Genomic DNA, 24909 nt, shown 5'->3' with positions numbered 1-24909 from the left:
TGGATGGGCGCATGAGGGCATCACAGCAGACACAAGGGGGTGAGTACACTCACATTCTCATGACTTTGCGCGCAGTGGAGGGGTCTGGGTGGGGGAGGAGGGCTGTGGGTTTCCATAGGCCAGGGCGAGTTCCGTAGGCTAGGCCCCTCCGTAATGCAGGCCATGTGCCACCCCACCTCTGTAGATTGCCAAGTACAAGTATACATGCCCCTGTGTCGTCTATGTGGGCAGATGACACTCATAGCCATGTAGGCCATATCCCAGGAACTGCATCTGTAGAGGCCAAGAGCACGGAGTAGTGCAGGGGACTGCTGTGTCTGCATTGTCCGCCAACGGTAGCGGTAAGCCATGCACTCAACCTGTCTTTCTTCTGTTTCCCCACCCCTTTTTGTGCTCTCCCTGTCCTTTTGTGCATCAGCATCATCAGGCGGAGGTACGGGGGCACCGGAGCACGAGGGGGTTGCATCCCACATGGCCATGGAGGGCCACACCACGGACTCGGAATACACCAGTGGGACGGAGGGCGAGGGGAGCTTCACGGCGGTCACCAGATCAGCAACCAGCGACACGGACTCGTCCTCCGATGGGGGCTCCCTTGTGGTGGCGGCAACATCTGTGCCCCCCACTTCTACAGGTACAGCTGCCACCCCCCCTACCAGCACCGCCCTCCCAGCAGCCCCTCAGCCTTTGCCCCGTGCCCGCTCATCCAGGAGGGTGGGCATAACCTTTGTCCCAGGCACCTCAGCCCCTGCCCCTGTCACCCCTGCTGCCCTCAGTGAAGAGGCCATTGACCTCCTCAGTTCAATCACTGTTGGGCAGTCTACCATTGTGAATGCCATCCAGGGTGTAGAAAGGAAGTTGCAACACACTAATGCATTCCTGGAGGGCATTCATTCTGGTCAGGCTGCCCATCATCGAACCCTGCAATCTCTGGCCTCAGCACTGATGGCAGCCATTGTCCCTGTGTCTAGCCTCCCCCCTCCAACTTCCTCCACCCAGGCCCAATCCCCTGTACCTCTGCCTATCCCAACCACACCATCAGACCACCCTGCACACACGTCAACACACAAGGGCAGCTCAGCCAAACATAGACACCACATATCCCACAGGCACTCACACAGGCATCACCCACATACAGACACAGCAGCATCCACTGCCTCCACTGTGTCCCCCTCGTCGTCGTCTCCCTCCTCCCTCCCAGTGTCGTCTACACTCTCACCTGCATGCACTACCACTACAGCCACTAGGACTCACACCAGAACACCCAGCACCACACCCCGCTCACCTGCACTCACCACCCCCACTACCATTTACACATCCCCATGTCCTCTCCCAGTGTGTCTGTGACGCCCCCTCCCAAAGTACACAAACGCGGGCACACACACACCCAACATCCATCCACCTCACGACAGCCTCCAGAACATGCACCTGCACCCAAAGCATCAAAAGTTACACCTCCTACAACCACCTCCTCTTCCTCCACTCCCAGACCCCCTCCAGCTACCCATCCCAGTGTTCGTCAGAAACTTTTTCTGAGCAACCTTGACCTCTGTCCCATCACCCCCCTCCAATTCATAGGTCCCGTACTAGCACCTCAGCCAAAAAGATTCCGGTACCAGTGGTGCCTGTTAGAGGTATGTGGAGTTCATCGGGCACCAGGGCAGCCAGTGTGACACGGAGCCAAAGCACTGCCAGTCCACCCCCTGTGAAGCACCAGAAGTTGATCAGTGCCTGACGGGAGAGGGGAAAGACTCCTGCCGGCAAAGCAGCTCACAAGGGTCCCAGGGGGAGTGTTGAGTCAGCTGTGACTCCTCCCAAGGTGGTGAAGGGGCAGAAGAAGTCTCCAAAGTCTGGGAAGAGCAGCACGGCGGAGAAGGCCGCCATCCTCCCCGCTGCCCAGGACGCCACCGCCAGCCTCATCGTCACTGGTCCGGAGACCACCGCCAGAGTCAGTGCCCAGGAGGGCAGCACAATCGTCACTGGTCCGGAGACCACCGCCAGAGTCAGTGCCCAGGAGGGCAGCACAATCGTCACTGGTCAGGAGACCACCGCCAGAGTCAGTGCCCAGGAGGGCTCCGGCAGCCACAGCCACGCTGGGCAATGAGGGACTGCCATGGCACACACCGCTGCACAGGTCAGAGACAGCAAAGTCAAGCACCGCTGAATAGGGCAAAGACCGCCATGGCAAGCACCGCTGAACAGGGCAAGCACCGCTGCACAGGGTAATGACCGCCATGGAAAGCACTGCTGAACAGGGCAAGCACCGCTGAACAGGGCAAAGACCGCCATGGCAAGCACCGCTGAACAGGGAAGCACCGCTGAACAGGGCAATGACCGCCATGGAAAGCACCGCTGAACAGGGCAAAGACCGCTGAACAGGGCAAGCACAGCTGAACAGGGCAAAGACCGCCATGGCAAGCACCGCTGAACAGGGTAAGCACCGCTGAACAGGGCAAGCACCGCTGAACAGGGCAATGACCGCCATGGAAAGCACCGCTGTACAGGGCAAAGACCGCTGAACAGGGCAAGCACCGCTGAACAGGGCAAGCACCACTGAACAGGGCAAAGACCGCCATGGCAAGCACCGCTGAACAGAGCAAGCACCGCCAACTCAAGCATCGTTTGCCCATGAGCGGCAGGGGCAGTGACGGAACTGGGACCGTCACGGGGAGCGTGATGCACTCTGGGCACCAGTCCCCCTCCAGAACCAGTGGAGAGATACATCCACTACCTCAGTCCTTGGTAGGATGAAGCACTCTGGACACAAAGCCCCCTCCAGAACCAGTGGAGACTGTTATCCACTTGAGAGACTGTGGCTTTGCACTCCCTAGGATGGTCCAGTGGGCAAACCACCCACTGAAAAGACTTGTGAGACTGTGGCTTTGCACTCCCCAGGATGGTCCAGTGGGCAAACCACCCACTGAAAAGGCTTGTGAGACTGTGGCTTTGCATTCCCTAGGATGGAGCAGTGGGCAAACCACCCACTGAAAAGGCTTGTGAGACTGTGGCTTTGAACTCCCCAGGATGGTCCAGTGGGCAAACCACCCACTGAAAAGACTTGTGAGACTGTGGCTTTGCACTCCCCAGGATGGTCCAGTGGGCAAACCACCCACTGAACAGACTTGTGAGACTGTGGCTTTGCACTCCCCAGGATGGAGCAGTGGGCAAACCACCCACTGAAAAGGCTTGTGAGACTGTGGCCTTGAACTCCCCAGGATGGTCCAGTGGGCAAACCACCCACTGAAAAGACTTGTGAGACTGTGGCTTTGCACTCCCCAGGATGGAGCAGTGGGCAAACCACCCACTGAAAAGACTTGTGAGACTGTGGCCTTGCACTCCTCAGGATGGTACAGTGGGCAAACCACCCACTGACGAGACTTGTGAGACTGTGGCCTTGCAGTCCCCAGGATGGTAGAGTGGGCAAACCACCCACTGACGAGACTTGTGAGACTGTGGCTTTGCACTCCCCAGGATGGAGCAGTGGGCAAACCACCCACTGAAAAGACTTGTGAGACTGTGGCCTTGCACTCCCCAGGATGGTCCAGTGGGCAAACCACCCACTGAAAAGACTTGTGAGACTGTGGCTTTGCACTCCCCAGGATGGTCCAGTGGGCAAACCACCCACTGTAGAGACTTGTGAGACTGTGGCTTTGCACTCCCCAGGATACATCAATGGGCATGGAGCCCAGTCGTGGATCTGGCGTGGTGCTGTCATCCGGCTGAGATGCCCCCTTTCCCTTCCCCCTGAGGTGCCTGTTGTATTTCTATCTGATGCCCCAGCAGTGTTCTCTCCGTTTCTGGACAGGTATTGTGTGTGGGCCTCGGCCATGCATTTTGGGCCCAGTGGTCCACGGACATTGAAATGTGCATACCTGCAATACTAATCGTGATGTATATATTTGGAATGTGTATATATTTATGTATATTTGAGTTTACTGTATTTTGATACATTACAATGGTTGTACTGACTTCCTTTTTGTCTTTGCATTCTTCCGGGGGGGTTGTGGGTTGTTACTGTGATGTTTCGAAATGCATTGGTGTGTGTGTTGTAATGTGCGAGGGTCCGGTGGGGGTGGGGGTGTTGCGTGTGTGTGTCCCTGACTTTTGCCTCCCCCCTCCCCTATGTCGTAGGTGCAGTACTCACCGTTGTCTTCGGCGCCGCCGTTGCTGATGTTCGTAGAGGAGCAGGAAGACAAGCGCAGGGAGTATTTGGAGTTCCGGCTCCATGGTGCCTTCCTTCCTCGTGGAGTGTGTTAAGGTGAGCGTTTTCCCATTGCAAAAGCTGTTTCCGCCGTGTTTTTATCCACGGTGAATCCGCCCTGGAAAAGGTGGCGGATTGGCCTGTTGAAATACTGTGGGCGGTACTTTGTCTTCCGCCTGTCTGTTGGCGGTGACCGCCGCGCTGCTTGTCTGTACCGCCGTGGCAGTCGGAGTGTTAAAGTGGCTGTGTATGTTGGTGGTTTCCGCCACAGTCATGATTCCCTTTTTTGTTCCGCCGGCCTGTTTGCGGTATTACCGCCGCTTTAACACTGTCCGCCAGGGTTGTAATGACCCCCTTTATTTGGCAGGCCTAACTGGATTCCTGTAGTTGTCCCGTGCTCCATCACGGTCAGCCTGTAATTGTGACTTTGTCCTATCCACTGCAACCAGATATCCATAGTTGACGATTTGTGTTTTTTTGCTATTTTTACTGAAATCTTTAATATTGCATTATCCGGTTCTACCAATTGTTGTTTGTTGTTTTAGTCTTGTTTTATTTATAAACAATAACTATAGTCTTTTAACCTGGTGTGGGATCCTTTTGTGGTGTGTTTTCACTCTGTGAAGTGTTGCACAAATACTTTACACTTTTCCCCTGAATTAAGCATGACTGTTCTGTGCTAAGCTACCAGAGGGCTGAGCACAGGTTAATTTGGAGTTTGCTTAGGATTTCACCCTGATAAGGATTGTGGTTTTTGCTTGAGTAGGGTTTCACCCTCTTGAGTATGGAACGCAGTAATCACTCAGGAAGGTGAGTAGATATGTATTTATTATACTGAAGCTCTGCAACTCTAGCATGGCTATGCCTCAGCCAATCAGCCTCTAACTGCCATCACTGGAACGCCAGCTTAGCACCTGGAACTCCAGTTATGACAGCATTCCAGGTTCCAGATACCACAAGCCTGTAAGCTTACAACACACCCCCTCAACCAGTAACCTAATTTCCTAAAATATGGGACAAGCCCCCACAGCTGTGAAAATTCAGCTAACAAGAGACTACTACCCACATCTGCCTCATCTGCAAATACCTCAGCTAGATTATTCTCTGTGGTATCTGCTGCTTCTTTTGTAACTGCTATATCTACTCACCACAGACATAGACTGCTACCTTCCCTGCTACCACCAGAGCTATGCCACCAGCTGCAGGTCCAGGGTCGCCTATGCAACTGCTAGTTAGATCACTAACTTCAAGTGCTGCCTCTTCCTTTTCAACTGCCACACACATGCTGCCAGCTGCAGGTTCTAATCCCTCCTTTGCACCTGCCACAGTTACATCACTAACTGTAAGTATTGTAGACACTTATGGAGCCTCTTCATTCAGCTGCCATTGTGATGAGGTGATGAACATCATACCATAAGAGGACATGTAACCCCTACCTCCACAAATGTGCAAATAATAATTTGTCCCACTACTGGAGGCTTCCCTGATGGTGAGTTTTAGAGCATTAACTCCCCCTCTCTGGGCATCACAGATGCAGGTGCTGCTGCATCGGGCCAGTTTTTACACTCCTAGAACATCACAATAGGGTTGGCCAACGTGGAAGTAAGGCAGACTTCCCTTCTGAGGACCTTCAGGAATTCCACAGCTTTGCTATTCACCCAGAGAGGCATTTGGAACAATCTGGTGAGGGAGGCGAGCTCCAGACAGAGTAATAGGCAGGATAAGATTCATGATGGCCTGCACTCTAAACTGCCTGATGGCTTCAATAAATACAGTCAGCAGACAAAGGACAGCATTACAAAGTGTTAAATTGGTTCCCTGCCATCAGATGAAATCTTACACTGCATGAATTAGACACTTTCCTCCACCGCCCACTCTATGAGCACTGGTACCCCCCCCCCCCCCACACACACACACATTGCATCTGTCTCTTCTACCTTATCAGCCTCTCAATCCCACCAGGGCTCTCAGTCCAGGCCCGCTGGCACAATATGTTGGACAAAGTGAGTCACCAGTACAAAAGCAAAAAAAGACAACTGTACATAATTATGTAAGGGATTCGGCATATCCTGGAGCAGAAGGGTTAGGGTTGCTGTTAGCTAGAAGATGGGATAGCTGGATTTATGAAGGCTAATGGATCAGAGTAAAAAGGCGATCGGTTATTTGAAGATAGGGTGAGTAATATTAGGAAGGGTTGGGGCAGTGTTCACCAGAGCAAATAAATACTTGCCACTGGCTTTTTTGTGTCATTTACAAAATGTGCAAAGTTTTGGTTGCAAATCTATTGTTCACATGTTTGACAGTTTAGAAAGTGTTACATTATCAGGGACTTTTCCAGATCACCACCCAGTTAGAACCCACTTTGCCTTATAGCAAGCACAAGCATACCAACTTACCTGCTTCACCAGGAAGAATGGGCAAGTTATAGCCCACACATTCCCCTCAACTTACCTGTAATGAAAGCTTGTCATGCATGTGACAAAAACTGTTTGGTATTTTGATTTATTGTTGTGACTTTTAGGCACCTTTTCACCAATACAAGAAATGTCCACTCTTCATTTTAAGGCTTTATTTGAAGCTGATTTTAGTGCATGATAAGTGTAAAAAATATTATTGCAGATTTCAGAAAAATAGCAAACATGAACTAATCATGAAAGCAGGCAGCATAGCACGTAGCACATTGAAAGGATTGCTACATACCTAACCATAACGGATAAACATATTTACATCGAAGTCTGCTGTTCTATGAGGGTTCGGTATTTAGATGTTAGTGTCTCATACACATATCTGAACTTCATTCATTTTTCTGTGCTCAGCCTGTTTCAGAGACAATCCTAAATTATGTTTATGCAGGCAGGTGTGTTTTCGAATGATTGTCTTGGCACATTAACTAGGAGAACTGCTCTGCTAGTCCAGAAGTCTAATGTTTCATCGCTCTCTTGTTGAGAGGGCTGCGAACATTTGTTTTTTTATTATTGCTGCCATTTCTTTTTGGAAAAATTAACCTTGTGAGTCATGATGTGTATGGTGGGAAGTAAAGTGAGAATTCACTTACATATTCACATGAAAGACCCTATGCACTTCTTCAATGCATCAGCTATTCAAACAAATATGCATACTATCAGAAAACATGACAAATGTACTACACATTGTTCTATATTTATACATTTGTTTTTTTTCAATGATTGGAAATGAATAATAACTTACGTGGCCTCAGAAACGATGAGACAAGAAGCAACTGCACAACATAAATGTGTCTTAATCTCTGGCAAACCAAATGACAAAATAAATTGTCATTATGTATTCTGATGCCTGTGGAATCAGTATCCTGGTGATGTGGGATATATCCCTCCTCATTCCTCACTCCTCATTCCTCACTCCTCATCCCTGCTTCTCATCCATCATCCCTACTTCCCATCTGTCATACATCATCCCTACTTCTCGTCCATCATCCCTGCTTCTTTTCCATCATCCCTACTTCTCATCCATCATACATTATCCCTACTTCTCATCCCTCATCCCTGCTTCTCATCCCTACTATTCATCTATCATCCCCACTTCTGATCCATCATCCCTACTTATCTTCAACATCCCTACATCTCATCCTTACTTCTCTTCATCATCCCTACTTCTCATCCTTACTTCTCTTCTATTATCCCTACTTTTCATCCATCATACATCATCCCTACTTCTCATCCATCATCCCTACTTCTCTTCTATCATCCCTACTTATCATCCTTACTTTTCATCCATCACCCCTAGTTTCCATCCATCATCCCTACTTCACATCCATCATTCTTACTTCTCTTCCATAATCCCTACTTCTCATCCCTGCTTTCCAGCCATACTTCTTATCCATCATCGCTACATCTCTTCCATCATTCCTACTTCTCATCCCTCATCCCTGCTTCTCATCCATACTTCCCATCCATCTTCTATCATTCCTTCTTTTAATACCTCATTCATCATCCCTACTCCTCATCCATCATCCCTACTCCTCATTCCTCATCCCTCAGTCATACCAACACATTTTCATTTTTGTGAAACACATCATACACACCATCACACTGATTGGTTGGCCACAGCCAATCAGAGTTATGAGAGAGAGGTGCATTCTATTTCACTGAAAAACAGCCTTCCCATTGCATGTGCTGGGTGAAGATGGAGGAGAGGAAATGCAACTGTGTGTTTGTTTCCAGTGAACTCAAGGCTGTAGAAAATGTCATTTTATTTAACTAAGTGGTTTTCTGTTTACACATGCCTCTGCAGAAAGCTCTGTTGGTTTTGGAAAAACAAAGAGCCCACAAATCAGCCATAAATCAGCTGTTGGAGAATGCCATCCACCTTATACTGGCTGTTTTTTACTTTTATTTTCACATGCACTATTAGAGCTTGTGTAAATAGCTCTGACGCTATTTGTTCATGCTCGGGCCTTATGCGTGAAGTACTTCCTCATCCTCTTGGGCTGTAAACATGGACAATAAAATGTTCTAAAGATTCTACATTATGACCCTCATTACAACCCTGGAGGTCGGTGTTAAAGTGGCTGTAAGACAGCCAACAGGCCGGCGGTAAGAAAAATGGAATTCTGACTGTGGCGGAAACCGCCAAAATAGACAGCCACTTTAACACTCCGACCGCCACGGTGGTAGAAATAAACAGCATGGCGGTCACCGCCAACAGACAGGCGGAAGACAATGTACCGCCCACACCATTATGAGAGGCCAATCCGCCACCTTTTCTGGGGCGGATTCAATGCAAACAAAAACACGGCGGAAAAAAAGACTTGGGATGGAAAACTCTCACCTCTACACACCCCACGAGGAACCAGAACGCCATGGAGCCGGAACTCCAAATTCTCCCTGCAATAGTCTTCCTGCTCCTCTACCAGGAGCACGACTGACTGGCAGCCATTTTTGTGGTGGGGCCTAGTGCAGCTTCCTTTTCCTTCCATCGTGGGTGATCGGCACCCCTTAGGCAGCGTGCACTTACTCCTTTAAAGTCTGAGGCCAAGGTTAATGTTCCCAGTCAGTTGGGACTCGTCTGCTGGGGTCTGGTGTGCTCCAGTGACTCCGAAGAGGCTAGGCTCAGCACTAAGCATGCCCCATTTTTGGGCATTAGGGTTGACCACCATGGCACTGCATGGTCTTAGCAGTCCCCACCCTGTGGTGGTGCCACCAACATGAACGGCAAAGCTATTGCCCACAGGTGTTCTGGGGCCACCCCAGCAAGATAACTGCCCCAGCAGTGCGGTCAGTGGTACTTTTATGGTTTTCGGCGGAGCTCTACGATTAAGCTGTTACCGTGCTGCCATCTTGACCACACACCCCCCACCAACCTTCCCTTTCTAAACACATGAGTAACTCCCAAGACAATCCAGAGGGTAGACAACCCAGAGGGCAGGATGCAATATTTTCAAAGCGTAGGACATATATTTTTTAGTTTTACATATCCTGGTAGTGAAAAACTCCCAAAGTCGTTTTTCACTACAGCAAGGCCTATCTCTCCCTTTGAGATAACACCGAAATTACCTTAGCACATCCTATTAGTGTAATTCCCAATCTAGAATAGATAACATTTTCAAGTTTGGTGTCTCTGGAATCACAATTTAAAGTCACACCTTATAGTGAAGTCCAATTTTAAATTGCAATTCTGACTTTTAGAAAGTTGGCATTTTCTTAACTTAGCTATTTGGTACCTGCTGGCTGTCTCCAATCGCTTGTCTGGGGTGGGTGAAAGCTGGACTTTGTGTATTCCCCATTGACAGCTACACACAGTGGGAGCTTATGTGTGCCTTGATGGGCCTTGATGGGCCACCCTGGCAATATGGGAGGGAGTAGCTGACCACAGCCTCACTCACATCTGAATAGGATGTGCCCTATCCCCACACAAAGGGCTGCATAACCCCCTGCAGTAAGTCTGAAGCCAGGGCAGGAAGGCCAGGACCTCTGTGCACTTCAAAGGCCTGTCTTGGAAGCAAGTCTCCCCCACTTGAAAGAGCCAACTGGGTATAAGTACTGGACCTCTGATACCACAGACTCAGTACACTTCTAGACCATTGAATACTCTGCCAGGAAGAAGGACTGCTGTGCTACCGAAGGATTGCCACTCTGCTGGACGGCTGCTTTGCTGGACTCCTGCCTTGCTGAGCTGCCCTGCTGCCTGATGTTCCCCTGCCTGTGCGAGAAGGACTGTTTCTGCATCACTTGAACTCAGAGTGACAACAAGGGCTAGCTGGCTGGCCTCCTGATCTGAAGTCTCTGGGACATTAAAGAATTCCAACCACCGTGTTGCCACACCTGGACTCTGCCAGCTGTGAGCTGCTTTGCTGAGTGGGTCCACACCAGTCCTGGACCCTTGGAAGTGAGCATAAGGTGTTTGCTCCAGTGGAACCGATGTATCCTCTGCTGCGGGAGCAGAATCGACACATTCCCAAAGTTGCGTGGAACAGAACTGGTGCATCACCTTTGGAACTTACACTGTTATGCTTATCTGGGTGAAAAGTCCTCAAATTCTCATTAACAGCAGCCTCAACGCCGAAAGTCTGCATCGCAGCCTCTGTGCTCATCAGAACCAATGCATTGCCTCAAGTGCAAAACACATTCTCGTCCCTGGTCTTCACAGTGCAAGCCCCAGCGCCTGCTTTATTGATATTGATGCAGCAGGAACTTGCACCCAAACTCCATCGCATCTCAGAACCAATGCATCACCACTGTTGTGCGGAGAATTTGAAAGCATCACCTCTATTGCTTGTTTAACAGGCCTAACTGGGTCCCTGTAGTCGGCCTGTGCTCCATCTCAGTAGACCTGAACTTTAGACTTTGTCCCAGTCTGGCGAAACCAGATACCCCTGATTGGAGCCTATTGCTTTTAAGCACTATTTTACAGTTAATCTTTATAAATGTATAACTGAAGTTCTACATATTGAACTTTTGTCATTTGGGTCTTGTTTTATTTATTAAATCTTACTCTATTTTCGTAAACTGGTGTAGATTCATTTTGTGTGGCATTTTCACAGTTTTACTATTTGATGTGTTGCACAAATACTTTACACACTGCCTCTAAGCTACTAGACGTTGAGAAAAGTTTAATTGAGATTTTGCCGTACACTTAGTACTAGAGGGTGAGCAAAGATTAATTGAGGGTTTGCCTGCCACTTACCCTGACTGGTATTGTGGTTGCTGTTTGACTACGGCTTACACCCCAGTCAACCTAGAACGCAATTTCTAACACCATGTTAACTCAAATAACATTTATGTAGGAAAGCACCATTTTTGACATGCTTAGCCCCTGATTTTTGTCTGGTTTCTGATGTGGCTTTGACTGTTAATGCACTGGGTCCCTGCTAAACAGGTTCCAGTGCCAGATCTCTTTCCTCAAAACTGCACAGTTGTTTTGCACAATTGATAAACTATTTAGCTACCACTGTAAGTTCCTAGTAAATGGTGCCCCTCGCACCTAGGCACTAGGGTACTAAGGAAGGTCTCTGAGGGTTGCAGCACCACTTGTGTCACCCTCAGGGACGCCTCACTAATCTTACACAAGTGCTACCATTGTAGACTGTGTGTGGTGGTGCAGGCTAAATTGAAAACACAACCTGTCACACACAAACCTGTGTGTCAGGTCTTCTATCATTGCCTGTGCTGGGTGTATGTCACCCCTAAGGCAGGGTGCATCCAGGCACATGTAAGGGCATGTATGCATGAGAAGAGATGCCCCTGCTATGTCTCTGTCGATTCTGAGACATTATAACTGCACAGCAAAGACTTTTTAAAGGCATGTGCTGGACACTGGTCATTAGAGTTCCCCAGCTACCTGATGGTTTCTCTGAATCCTGGGATGTTTGGTATCAAAACTGTCATAACAATAAATCCTTACTGACCACAGTGATGGATTTATTTAAGAAATGCACACGGGGGCACCTTAGAGGTGCCTCCTGAAAACCTACCACCTACTAGTGTGTTAACTGACTAGTCCTGACTAGTTCAGCCACCAGAGACGCGTTTCTTGCCCAGCAAGGTGAGAGCCAGTGCTCATGAGGGCCTGAGGCAAAGGCTTGCTCTGGGCAGAGGTGTGACCTCTCCCAGGCAGGATGGGCATTCCAGGGAGGAGAGCCTCAAAGGCCTTGCTGCCTTTGTAATGCAACCCAGGTCTCTCCAGATGGTAGATATGACCTGCCCCTACTTTTGGCAGCAGCACAGGTGGGAACATTAGTCGAATTGGGAAGAGTGCCAAATTCAAGGTGGACGAGCTGAAGTGGACACTACTTTTCAAATTCCTCCATATTGCTTGGAAGGAATTAGGCCACTAGTTTTAGGGTTATGCCCACTTCCCAGCGGAAGTAGTCATAAGGCGGGTGTAGTCACCCTAAAGGTGGTCAACCCATTCCTTGAGTATTAATTGAGTATTTAGGTGGCACCCCTGTACCCTAGAACTCAGATTTCGACAACCCAAGAATACCCGGACAAAGACATCTTGCACCCACAGAATAGGAAAAGAAGAAGCAGCTGACCTGGACCCAGCCCCTCCGGCCTGCCTGCTGACCTCGAAGGATCCTGCACAAGAAGCCAGCTAATCCAGCCTTCAATAAAGACTCAAGTCTCCCGTGGGCACTGGACTTGCCAAACAACATGAAACTCGACAGAAAAGACTATACTCCTGCTGGAACCCCGGAAACCCAACACCAGGAGTGGCCACTGCACCTGACGTCCACGACCCGAGGTGAAGCCAATCGACTCTGTCAACGCGGGTCCCCAGCTGCCCAGAATCCTCAATCATCTTGAACTCCCCTAAGATGCCTGCAGCCTCTGCATGCAGGCCCCCTCTCCCACAGGCTTGTGGGGAGAGAAAGTCCGACAGCTCCAGCAATCACTGCACCCGTGACCCTTGTCCCAAGCTGAGGTGGGTCACCAGTGCCAATGATGTTCCACGGCTCCTTAGCTCAAGCCACCCTGGGTCCACCCCTTCAGGACTCCCCCACGAAGCCTGCAGCCTCATCACACAGGACCCCCTGACCACAAGTGCTCCTGGACGTGAAAACTGGAAGTCTAAAGACACCCCTGCATCCGTTGCCCCTGGACATAGGAAAAGAGGATCTAAGGTGCACCCACGTCACCAAGCACCCCAAATCTTCTACTTAGCTGCTTGTTGTCCCTGACTGGCTTTCTAGCCAGAAACTAAACCCTGTCTTCATGAGGACCAAACATAGGAATCCATTAGACAACCGACGCTGAATTGCACCTTTGCACCCACCCACCCCAGTGCCGCCCAGTGTGACCTGTTGGTATGGATCTATTCAGTGCCCAGTATTTACCTTAACCCCCTGAGATTGGCTTCATAAGTCATTATTAACCCTGTGTTTGCTGAACATTATTTTTCATCCATAGGATAACATTGAGAGAACTCAGAAAATTGCACTAAATGTTGATTTCTGAAACTGCAAACTGTTTATACTTAAAAGTCCACATACCTGATTACAAAGTTCTTGGGTTTTAAACGTATATAAAAATAATTGTTATTTTTCTAAATTGGTCTCTGATTTATTCTTTGAGTGAGTGTCTCATGTATTGCCTCTGTGAGTAAAATAAATGCTTAACATGAGTCTCTGATAAGCCTAACTGCTCACCCACACTACCACAAATAGAGCATTAGTCAAATCTACCTTTGCCTCTGCAATACCAATTAGCGATCCACTGGACTCTCTGCACAGTGTACTTCATTTTAGTGCACTCTATAGAGAGCCAGCTTCCCCCATTGGTGGACCAACAGTGGGGTCTGTGACTTTGCATTTGCTGATACCACTGGTTCAACAAGTGACTACACAAATCCAAAAATTGTCTTTAGTTAAATTGCATTTTTTAATTGGGTATTTTTTCAAATTCTTAAACCTACTGTTAGGACCCTGGTTAGGTCCCTGCAGCTTAAGAGTAAACTTGTAAAAACTTACTTCAATTAGGACTGCAAAAACTTGTGTTAGGATTTTTTCTCTAGCTCAAAAAGGTCCCCACTTCAGTAAAATCATGAGTACCTCAGAGGACAGGGTTGTGGAGCTTGACCTCACCCCTTGCCTCCAACTTTCCCACAAGCAGTTAAAGTTCCTCTGTAAAAGGGTACAAAATAAAAACAGACTCAAACAGTACCAATACAAGGGTCCAGGAGATACTGTCAGAGCATGAGCAGGCCCATCCTGCAGATGAGGCAACTAACCATGAAGATCAGGGCAGTGCAAGTGGGGAGGAATAGGACCCTCTCCCAAACTTTAAAGAGTGGACTCTGTACCACAAGTGTCTAGCAAATCTCCCTATAGTGAATAGGACTCAGGTTCATCAAGGTCCAGAGAGAGACTCTCTGAAGAGGAGATGCTTATAGGGAGATTAGCTAGGAGACTTGCCCTGGAAGATAAAATCCTAGCAATAGAAAAAACTTGAAAAGTCAGTCCTGGGTTGATTTTGTGGACTTCTCAGTAAAGACACTAGGTGGCTGGAAAAGATAATAATGTGCATGATTATGAATGTCTTTCCAATTTAGTAATGAAAAAGCATCGGTTGAGTAATTGTGTGCAAGAAAAGCTACATCGGTAAATGGTAGGCCTAAGTCCACTTTCGCCACAAGAACTGGAGAAGAAGCCAGACCACTGGGTCAAAACAAGGGTGACCAAAACTTCCACTGGTGAGGGAGACTACGATATGGGGCCCAAAGGTCCCCCAAGGGAAAGAAGGTGACCAAAACAAGGACAAAAACAAGAAGTATTCTAAATGCCCCCAAAAACCTGTACTAGAGGGTGGGCCCTAAGACTCTTCCCAGCCCCCGGGTAGGTAGAAGGGTACAGATTGGGATCCTAGAAAGGCCTGGTGCCATACCTGCATAACCAATCGACACCATACTGGAAATCTTAACTGTCCTAACAAAAATAATGTCTCTAGTGCACCTGCAATAAATGCAGAGGTAAATCTCCAGATCGGATTCCAAGTAGGCCTTGACAATGTCAGTGAGCCTATTGAGGCAATATTAATCTCAAAGGGTGGGCTGGATGTAGTTTCCCTGGCTGTCTGCCCCAGTAATCTGGAGAGATACAGACAAAAGCATCATATAAATGGGATTTGAGTTGAGACACTGGTGCCAATGTCACCATGGTGACTAAGCAACTGGAGTCCTCAGAACAGTATCTGACTGGTGAGACATACGCTGATAGTGAGGCTAAGGTGCATCCCATGGCCATGGTATCCTTAGTATGGGGAGAGGTTACTAGCCAGAAGAATTTGGTGGCATCTCCTGCAATTCCCGTGCAATGTCTGTTAGGAAATGATCTGGAGTCCTCAGCATGGGATGAGGTAAAAAGAAGAACCCATGCAGCTATGCTGGGTATTCCTGAATGGGTCTGTGTAAAAACAAGAGCACAAAGCATGGCCCGGGGTGAGAAAGTGAAGTTGGAGTCTGAAATACTGATCCAACCTACCAAGAGCAAAGGCAAAAAGTCTGGGAAAACAGCTTCCAATCAGACACCAGAACAGGCCTCCTCTCCTCAAGGAGGAGACCTGACAACCCCAGAGGGAACTGAGCCTCATGTGCGTAGGCCTTACAGGGCTGGGCTCCTAGGACCAGGGGATGCTCTAGGGTGGATCTGTGCCAGGGACAGAGTACATATCCCACTCTTGAAGACCTGAAATGGCAAGCTTCTGATCATGAAAACTAATATATAAGTGGCTCCCGCAGAACCTATTGAGAGGAGGGACTCCTATTCACTGAGACCAGAGACTCCAAACCTGGTGCCACTAGAACAGTGGTAGTGCCTCAGCAATTTAGAGAATTTCTCCTCATTTCAGCCATGATATCCCCCTACTGAGCATCTTGACCAGGCAAAAATATGGACTAGGTTGGTAAACCACTTCTACTGGCCTGGTATGTCCCAAAAGGTGAAGGAGTTTTGTAGCTCATGTGCCACCTGTCAAGACAATGGCAAAGGCACCCTTAATTCCACTTCCAGTGGTTGGGTTTCTCTTTAAAAGGGTAGGGATTAACATTGTCTGTACCCTTGACCCTCCAAAAGCATCAGGGAACAGATTTATACTGGCTTTCCAAAGGAGGTGGTGTCAGACAGGGGTACTAACTTCATGTCTGGATACCTAAAACACATGTGGGCTGAATGTGGTGTGACCTTTAAGCTCACTACCCTAAATCACCTCCAGACCAATGGTCTTGTTGAGAGATTCAACAAGAAATTGAAAGGTATGATTGGTGGGCTCCCTGAAAAACTCATAAGGAGATGGGATGTCTTACTTCCATGCCTGCTATTTGCTTCCAGGGAAGTGCCACAGAAGGGAGTAAATGTTTCCCCCTTGGAGGTTCTGTTTGGGCATCCTGTAAGAGGATCCCTCCCTTTGTCTTGTGAAGGAGGGATGGGAGAGACCTCTCAGAGAGCCTAAGCAAAGCATTGTGGATTATGTGTTTGGCCTTCATTCCAGAATGGCTGAGCACATGAAAAAAGCTTCCAAAAATCTTGAAGCCAGCAAAGAGCTCCAGAGGCTCTGGATTGACAAAAACGGTGCCCTGGTGGAGTTACAACCAGGGCAGAAGGTATGGGTTTTGGAGCCTTCGGCTCCTAGGGCCCTCCAGGAAAAATAGAGTGGACTCTACCCCACACTAGAAAGAAAGAAAGAATTCACCTACCTGGTGGACTTTGGCTCTTGCAGGAGCCTCAAAAGGGTTATCCATGTATGCTGTCCGAAAGTCTATCATGACAGAGCTGAGATGACCATGCTCATGGTCACTGATAAGGGACAGAAAGCTGAAAGTGAGCCTCTCCGTGATCTCCTCTCCACAAACCCAAAGGATTGCTCTGTTGAGGGAGTGGTCTTTTCAGACACCCTCACTGCCCAACAGCAGGCTGAATGTAAGCAAGTCTTACAGCAGAATGCTGAGCTCTTCTCCTTGATCCCTGGTCAGACTACCTAGTGCACATATGATGTGGACACTAGGGACATCTTACCTGACAAAAACAAAACTTACAGACAGTCTGATCATTTTAAAGAGAGCATCACAGCTGAGGTCTGCAATATGCTGTAATTGGGAGTCATTGAGCTCTCTGAAAGTCCCTGGGTCAGCCCAGTCATTTAGTCCCCAAGCCTCATTCCTAGGGTAGAAAGAAAGAAATGGGGTTTTAACTAATGTAAAGTGGCCTCAAAGTTGTGACAAAAACCAATGCTAACCCCATTCCTTGGGCTGATGAGCTAATTGACAGGTTAGGGGCAGATAAATATCTCAGTACTTTTGATATCTCAGGGTCCTGACAGATAGGTCTGATCCCCTGGAGCAAAAGACAAATGCCCCCATTCTCCTCATAAGGAGACAGCCAGCCCTCTTGAGGGCCTGAGACAAAGACCTGCCGTGGGCAGAGGTGTGACCTCCTCTCCCAGGCAAGTTGGAGATTCCAGGGCGAGGAGCTTCAAAGGCCCTTGTAATGGGACCCAGGTCTCTCCAGATGGTGGAGATGACCAACCCCCCTGTCCTGACCCCACTTTCGGCTGCTGCACAGGCAGTAAAATTAGTTAGATTAGGAGGAGTGCCAATTTCATGCCAATCCCACCCCTAAGGTGGATGAGCTGTAGTGGACCCTATTTTTCAAATCCCTCCATCTTGCTTGGAAGGAATTAGGCCACTAGAGTTAGGATTATGCCCACTTCCCAGTGGAAGTGGTCATAAAAAGGGTGTAGTTACCCTAAAGGTGGTCAGCCCATTGTCTATCGCCTGGAACTCCCTGTAATGCCCCTAAATTGAGTATTTAGGTGGCACCCGGAACAACAGAACTCAGATTTTGACAACCTGAAAAGACCCAGACAACGAAGAGTTCTACCCCTAGAAGAGTAAAAGAAGAAGCAGCTGACTTGGACCCAAACCATCCTGCCTGCTGCTGACCTCGAAGGATCTTGCACAAGAAGCCAACTTGTCCAGCCTTCAATAAAGACTCAAGTCTCCTGTGGGTAATGGACTTGCCCTGCAACAAGAAACTCCAAAGAAAAGACTGTAGCTACTGGAACCCCAAAAACCTGACACCAGAAGTGACCACTTCACTCAACATCCACGACCTGAAATGAAGCCAACTGATAGTGCCAACGCATGTCCCCAGCTGCCCAGAGACCGGGTCTAGTGTGGTCTCACCCATCTTGGACTCCCCCAAGATGCCTACAGCCTTGGGACGAAGGCACCCTCTCTTACAGGCTTGTGGAGAAAGAAAATCTGACAACTCCAGCAAACACTGCACCCATGACATCTGATCCCAGCTGGGATGGGTCACCAGTTCCAACGATGTCTCCTGGCTCCTGAGAGCTCGACTCCACCCCTGCTGGACTCCCCCACAATGCCTGGAGTCTCTACACACAGGACCTCCTGACCGTGAGTGCACCCAGAAGTGGAAACCTGAGGCCTAAAGTCATCCCTGCATCCGCCGCCCTTGGGCACAGGAGAAGAGGACCAAAGGTGCACTCACATCCCCGAGCACCTCAGGTCTACTACTTACCTGCTTGTTGCCCCTGACTGGCTTCTGAGCCAGAGCTTGCTGCCTTTCTTCACGAGGACCAAAGGAAACCAATGACAAGTTACTGCACCTCTGCACCTGGCTGCCCCAGTGCCGCCTGTTGTGACCTGTTGAAGTGGTTCTGATCAGTGCTCAGTACTTACCTTAACTCCCTGAGATTGGCTTTGTAAGCCATTGTGAACTCTGTGTTTGCTGAACTTTGTTTCTCCTCTATAGAATAATATAGAGAGAACTCAGAAAATTACACTATGTTGATTTCTGAAACTGCAAAGTATTTATGCTTAAAAGTCTACTTACCAGATTATGAAGTCATTGGGTTTGAAACATACATAAAATAATTTTTATTTTTCTAAATTGGTCTGAGATTTATTCTTTGAGTGTGTGTCTTATTTATTGCCTCTGTGAGTACAACAAATGCTTAACACGACTCTCTGATAAGCCTAACTGCTTGCCCACACAATCACAAACAGAGCATTAGTCCTATCTGCTTTTGCCTCTGCAATACCAATTGGGGATCCTCTGGACTCTCTGCACAGTGTTCTTCATTTCAGTGCACTATATAGAGAGCCAGATTCCTACAATTATGTTCTCAGGAATTACAAATATAAATAATATGCAATTTAATCGACATACTATTGATAAGATTTCCATGACCAAGAGTAAGAAGACCTTAGTATGCACGGAAAAGTAATAATAAAGCACTAGGGACCCTTCTTCAGACCTTCTCCTTTGGGGGAGAGGGGTTTTTCTTTAGAAAATATTTGATATTGTAATTGAGCAGCAATGTGGCTACCTGGAAGACAATCTTAATAATTATGATCCTTTAAAAGAGGAATTAGGTGCTACCAGGTACGCATCACCTACGTTCCCTAACGTTGTTCAAATAATGAGCAAACTTTGGGACTGTTTTCTACTTTGGCTAACCTAGTGCCCCAGTGAGCTTTCCTAAAAGACAAGCAGCGTTAAACCAATGTTTATGATTTAATTGGATTATTAACAAATATGTAACCCTACAAACCCTACAGTGATCTCTGTTCTACCTCATTTTTGACAATATGAAGCTGGCATTTGATTCTGTTAATCAGGCTTTATTGTTGTAATCTTCGCGGGAGACAGGGGTGATCCAGCAGTGATTAATAGTACATTCTAGCATTACCAGGAAGTCACAGAACCTATTCTGTGACTATTAAGGTAAATCATGATTGAGAATTATTCGATTTATTTGTGAATGAGTAAACGCTGTGCTATGATCTCAAATCGAAACATGCCAATAAAGTATCTGAGAGTAGGAATTCTTGCCATATCAGTCATAATGCAGCCATTAGCATCTTTATATCAGCTATGCCAGAATTTCATTCCCAGTGCAGACATGGGTTTAGTCAGGAGTGTCGGAAAATTGTGACCAACTCATAATCAGGACCTTAGTGTTTTTAGATGTTAAAGGTGGAGCACATTGTATTGAAGCATGACAAATCTAAACAAAACTCACTTAAAATGGTGTCTCTTGTGTTTGGAATAATGGTGTTATCCTTCGCATGTATGAGACCCTATTTATGTGGCAAATAATTCCACAGTGCTCATTTGGGTAACCTGCATTTAATCTCCACTGTCAAGATAAATAAACTGTTATCTGCGTTGTTTGGTTCAGGAAATAGCACACAGTAAAAGAAATACAGCTTGTCTCTCCGTCTCAGTACATTCGGATGGTCCAGAAGTACTGTTTTTAAAACAGTGACACATCTGATGGAATAAAAAGCATTCATCGTACTGAATTATAGGACACATGCTGTTTTAAGTCGCTTCTAAATATTCTAAATAGCGTCCAATCAAGCTGTCTTAGAGAAGAGGCAGGTGAATGGTGTATTAGAAAAATGTACTTTTGACAGCTGATGATGTCATTAAAGTTGTCTGGTTAAATTTAAATAAATACCCTGAATGACATTTAAATAATGATCGAGTCTTGCAAAATGCCATAAGTGCAATGCATCAGTTTAATTCACTTGATATTTCTTCCTCTAGTCCCTACCCACCACTGAACTCTAAAAAAAACCTTACTAATCCTGCATCCTAAAAATCTACTACTACTTCTACACTCTACCATCCCTGAACCTTAAAAAACACTTACTATCACCTTTCGGTAACCATCACTTAACCCTACAAAAACTCTTGCTAGCCCCTATTCCTTAACCATCCCTCAACTACAAAAACGCTGTACTACCCTGTTAGACTATCCAACCCTGACACCCTGCAACACCTCTGCTACCCTTAATCCTTACCCATTTCTGAACCCTAAAAGCCCTTGCTACCCTTTCAAATTTATTTAAAAATACTATATACCCATATAAGTGATATATTTACCTTAATATGTTTAAAAAAAACACGAACAAATAAACTAATATTTAGATAATTTACTTGTGCAAATCAATACATTATATTATTATAATAATTTTTCGTATAATAGTTTCAGGTGTCCTATTCTTATAAATATACGTGCACATATGTTATATATTTATTTATAACATACACAAAACACTATCGATGCGCATGCAGTCCTTTTGAGTGAATCGACCGTGCAAATAACTGTCTAACCTCAACAATTTTATTGCAGAAAACTCGGATGTTTCAAATGTCCAGTCAGGAAAAAATCAACGCGTGCATCAGTTTTATTAGGTTTACCGTGCGGAATTATTTGAACCCGTATAAAACATTTTTTATAAGTGTGATTTTTTAAAACGTATTCAGGGTCGATTATTTTTACAAACGGGTGCGTTATTACCATGGATGGGAGAAGTCCACTTGAACACATAGGGCAAAGTTACCCGTGGAGACGCACGCTGAGACGTCCGCTTCATCTGTCAGCCACAGGTATTGGAATGGAGAAAGTAGGAGTGGATTTGGGTGTAGTGTGCGTCAGAGGCGCTAGGTGGCACTACTCTTCTGCAGTTGCGGGACATGGGAATCAGTGCACCACTCCTCTTTTCCTGGCAGGGACAAACGCATAGGCTCGTCTTTGGAGCTGTTGCAGGGAGAACATGGCCGTGCGGTCGCCGGCTCAGTAGGGAGGAGCGGCTGGGAGAGGGCCCTTTGCAGGTAAGATCTTCTCACGCTTCGCTTGTGTCTGAATTATGTCGGTGTTAGGTACGTAGCCGTGGGCGACCCTTGCCCTACGTGGCTTCCAGTTCTCGGGGTCTGATTCATCTGGCAGAATTTCCAAGTGCCCTAATTGCACCCGGCCGCGGTTTGTTTTGATTTTTCACATCATGTTTATGGAGGAGCGGGACGAAAATTGCTGCGGTTTTTCACGAAGCCTCATACTATAGAAACACCTCAGTACATCGTATTTTGCCTGCGCGCCCGGGAAGCTCGGCTTTCCTTTCTGCTTTCATCGTTGTGGCTTCACGGCAGTGTTCCCATATGGGATTATGCACTGATGTAATCACTCTGGCTAAGCAAGTGTCCGCCATGGGATGTATTTAAATGTGGAGTGGAAAAGTTGAATCGTTTTAGGGAATAGGGCATTAGAAAAGTGTCCTGTTTATGTGTTGAGATGTTTTTGGCTTGTTTGGGGTTCAGGGGTGAGCAACACGTGGAAACAGTTTCAACGCTTTATGGAGTTTTGTGAACTGTACTGTTTTTTTCCTCTGCTGGTAAAAAGTCCAGTTGACCAATTACAAAGAGGATAACTGGGATCATAGTGACATTTGCTGTTTGAGCATGCAATGCTATTCGGTTCTCTGTGATCTTGGTGGCGTTTCTGTTTGATCAAGTAATTAACTTCCAGGGAGAACTATTCAGCTACATCTTTCAACTGGTTACTCCTGTTCTCTGGAGTATAATTGCATTATTATTTTTTACTTGGTCAGTGGAATTGCGTTTTTTCCGTTGAAAAAATATAGTTCAGTGCCTCTCCTTATAAAACATTTTTGTGAAAGTTTGGGGCAAAATTGGAGATTGTGTTGCCGTCAGACAAATATAACATGTCATTGAAGTTAGCTTTGTTACCCAACCGGTATTTTACCGACCTGGCCAGCATTTTTCGGGTCAAGGCTTGAAAAAATGTTTTTTCTTTCCCCTTGATATTTCATCATAAAACAACTAACGTAAGCGAAAATAACGTTTTGGCGCTGTCCAAACGATTCCTAATTAATATTAAAAGAGAGACAGAATTGTTATGATTAAAAAAAAAATGTACATGATTTTATTCAAATTCTTCTTCAGATACCAGCTCCTGGTCCCTCCAGAATCTGAAAACTTGAAACAATGTTTTTTTTCTTCTTCAGAGAAAGGTGGCAACCCTAGTTGAACAACATGGGATGAAATACAGATGGCATTCTATCAAAAAATAACGTTGTCTTGTGACAACTGGAACGGGTGACAAATGTAGTTTTCGTATATAAACCATATTTTGAAGTTTGTGTTCACTAGGCAAGCAGCACACTGTAGCAAAATCCATGGACAAGAACCACGTTTGATTTCTGCTCATGACAGGCAAAGGAAATGGTGTAGAGTGAATGTGGTGTCCTGACAGATTTGCTGATCTTTGAACCCTAAAGCCTGGAAAGGGGAAATTGCAGTAGCAGGGCAGTATCTGGCATAATGTTGGCAGGATGCTGCATTAGTACACCAGCGCACTGCAGAAAAGCTTATTAATAAAAAGAGAAAGCACAATAGAATAGCTGCTACTATTGGCTGCGTCATTTTATCAGAAAGGCACCTGTGAAATGACCTGGGTCCTTTTTTTTAAAATATATATGATGGATGGGAAAATAGAAAAAAAACATGCAATTTAAGTTGAGCATAAGTGCTTTTTGTAAGGAGGGGGGACCATAGTAGCATAAAATGGGTGCAGGGCAACGGAGAGGTGGGTTTTGCAAGAAGCAACCGGGGAGTGGGTGAGGGAGAAAAAATCAAAATAAAGCTGGGTAGGAGAGGAAGTGAAAAGCAGCACAAAATGTAGAATAGATCACATGGTGTGGGTATTTGGTGAAGAGAGACGCAGATTTGGGAGAGTGCTGGAAAACACATGCACTCTCATGGTGCGCTTAACCAAAAAGGAATGATGTCAGGTAGAAAATCATGACTATGCTCCATGGGCGGGGCAAGCACACAAAGAGTAATGAAAACCATTGAGTAAGAAGAAGCAAATGAGTGTGATAATAATACCTCTTGTGCAACATACCAAAAACATAGAGTGGGTCTAGACCGCTTCCACTGCTTACCATTGATTGTCTTTATTGTCACTTTCACTTGCTTGCCTCTTATTCAATGACTTTCCTTCTTCTTCATCTCCCTTAAAATCTTTTAAATTTGAAAAATTTTGGAAGGCCCAGCAGCTGACACTTGCTGCCAGCTCCACAAGTCAAATACATTTTCACACGAGCAAAAATGTAATTTTATGTTTTTACTATTCCAAATCGTGTCTGCCATCTTGGATTGATAACTAAAAAATAAGAGAATGACGGCTGCATCATTCTAATGGTGCACGAATGCTGATACATGCATAAGTATTCATGCATACTAGCCCCTACGAAATAACTTGGTGGTCAGTTGCAAAGAGCATCGTCTAAAATTATTAGCAAAGCCAGTAGATCAAAAAGGAAGGATCTGCTGGCTTTGGGCATGCTTATTTTTTTATTGTTGTGGAATATGCTTGCAGAAGGAAAAAAATAATAAAACATAATCAGTTCATTCGTTTGCCAGGGCCAGTTGACTTTGTCACGTTGTTAATGTTTGTTTTCACTGCTGTAGTAGAACTTGAATATAGTTTTGAGAAGAGGGCCAGGAACCAAAGTGTGGAGGGTAGAGAGATCAGGTGCAGGAATGTTGACAGACTTTTAGTGGAGTACATACAACAGAGAACCAAGACCCTGAATATTTAAGAGCTACTCACTGCACTAAGAGGTGGAAGGTGGGCTTGGCTATTCTTTAGTTGTAATGGTGAACAATTTAATGTTGCATGGGTAGCAAGTGTGATTCCCATAGGGGATGATGCTGCCTACATACATCATTTGGAGGTTTAGTCAGGAGAGGTGGAGGAAGAATGACTGGAACATAAGATTAATACTAAAAACCAATCCCTACTCAGGATTCCACTCACTGGGTGAACAATATTTTTTGTAAAACGTACTTTTTAAAAATATTTCTTTACAATAACGTTGTTTTGCCATTATATATTACA

General features: G+C 46.5%; 1 protein-coding gene across 9 annotated transcripts in view; it reads left to right on the top strand.

Moving 5' to 3' along the window:
- The first annotated feature begins 21688 nt into the window (after window positions 1–21688).
- LIFR (LIF receptor subunit alpha) overlaps window positions 21689–24909 on the top strand; it is a 478307-nt gene continuing 475086 nt past the window's right edge. For 3 of the 9 annotated variants that reach the window (XM_069221314.1, XM_069221272.1, XM_069221277.1), the window contains exon 1: window positions 21689–21821. The gene's annotated coding sequence lies outside the window, so the exon portion shown is untranslated. The remainder of the gene's footprint in view (window positions 21822–24909) is intronic. The other 6 variants (XM_069221290.1, XM_069221318.1, XM_069221281.1 and 3 more) reach the window with 2 other exon arrangements.

Source organism: Pleurodeles waltl, chromosome 1_1, assembly GCF_031143425.1.
Source record: "Pleurodeles waltl isolate 20211129_DDA chromosome 1_1, aPleWal1.hap1.20221129, whole genome shotgun sequence".
Classification (NCBI taxonomy): domain Eukaryota; kingdom Metazoa; phylum Chordata; class Amphibia; order Caudata; family Salamandridae; genus Pleurodeles; species Pleurodeles waltl.
The sequence above is the reverse complement of the archived record's forward strand: the minus strand, read 5'-3'. Positions and strand labels throughout refer to the sequence as shown.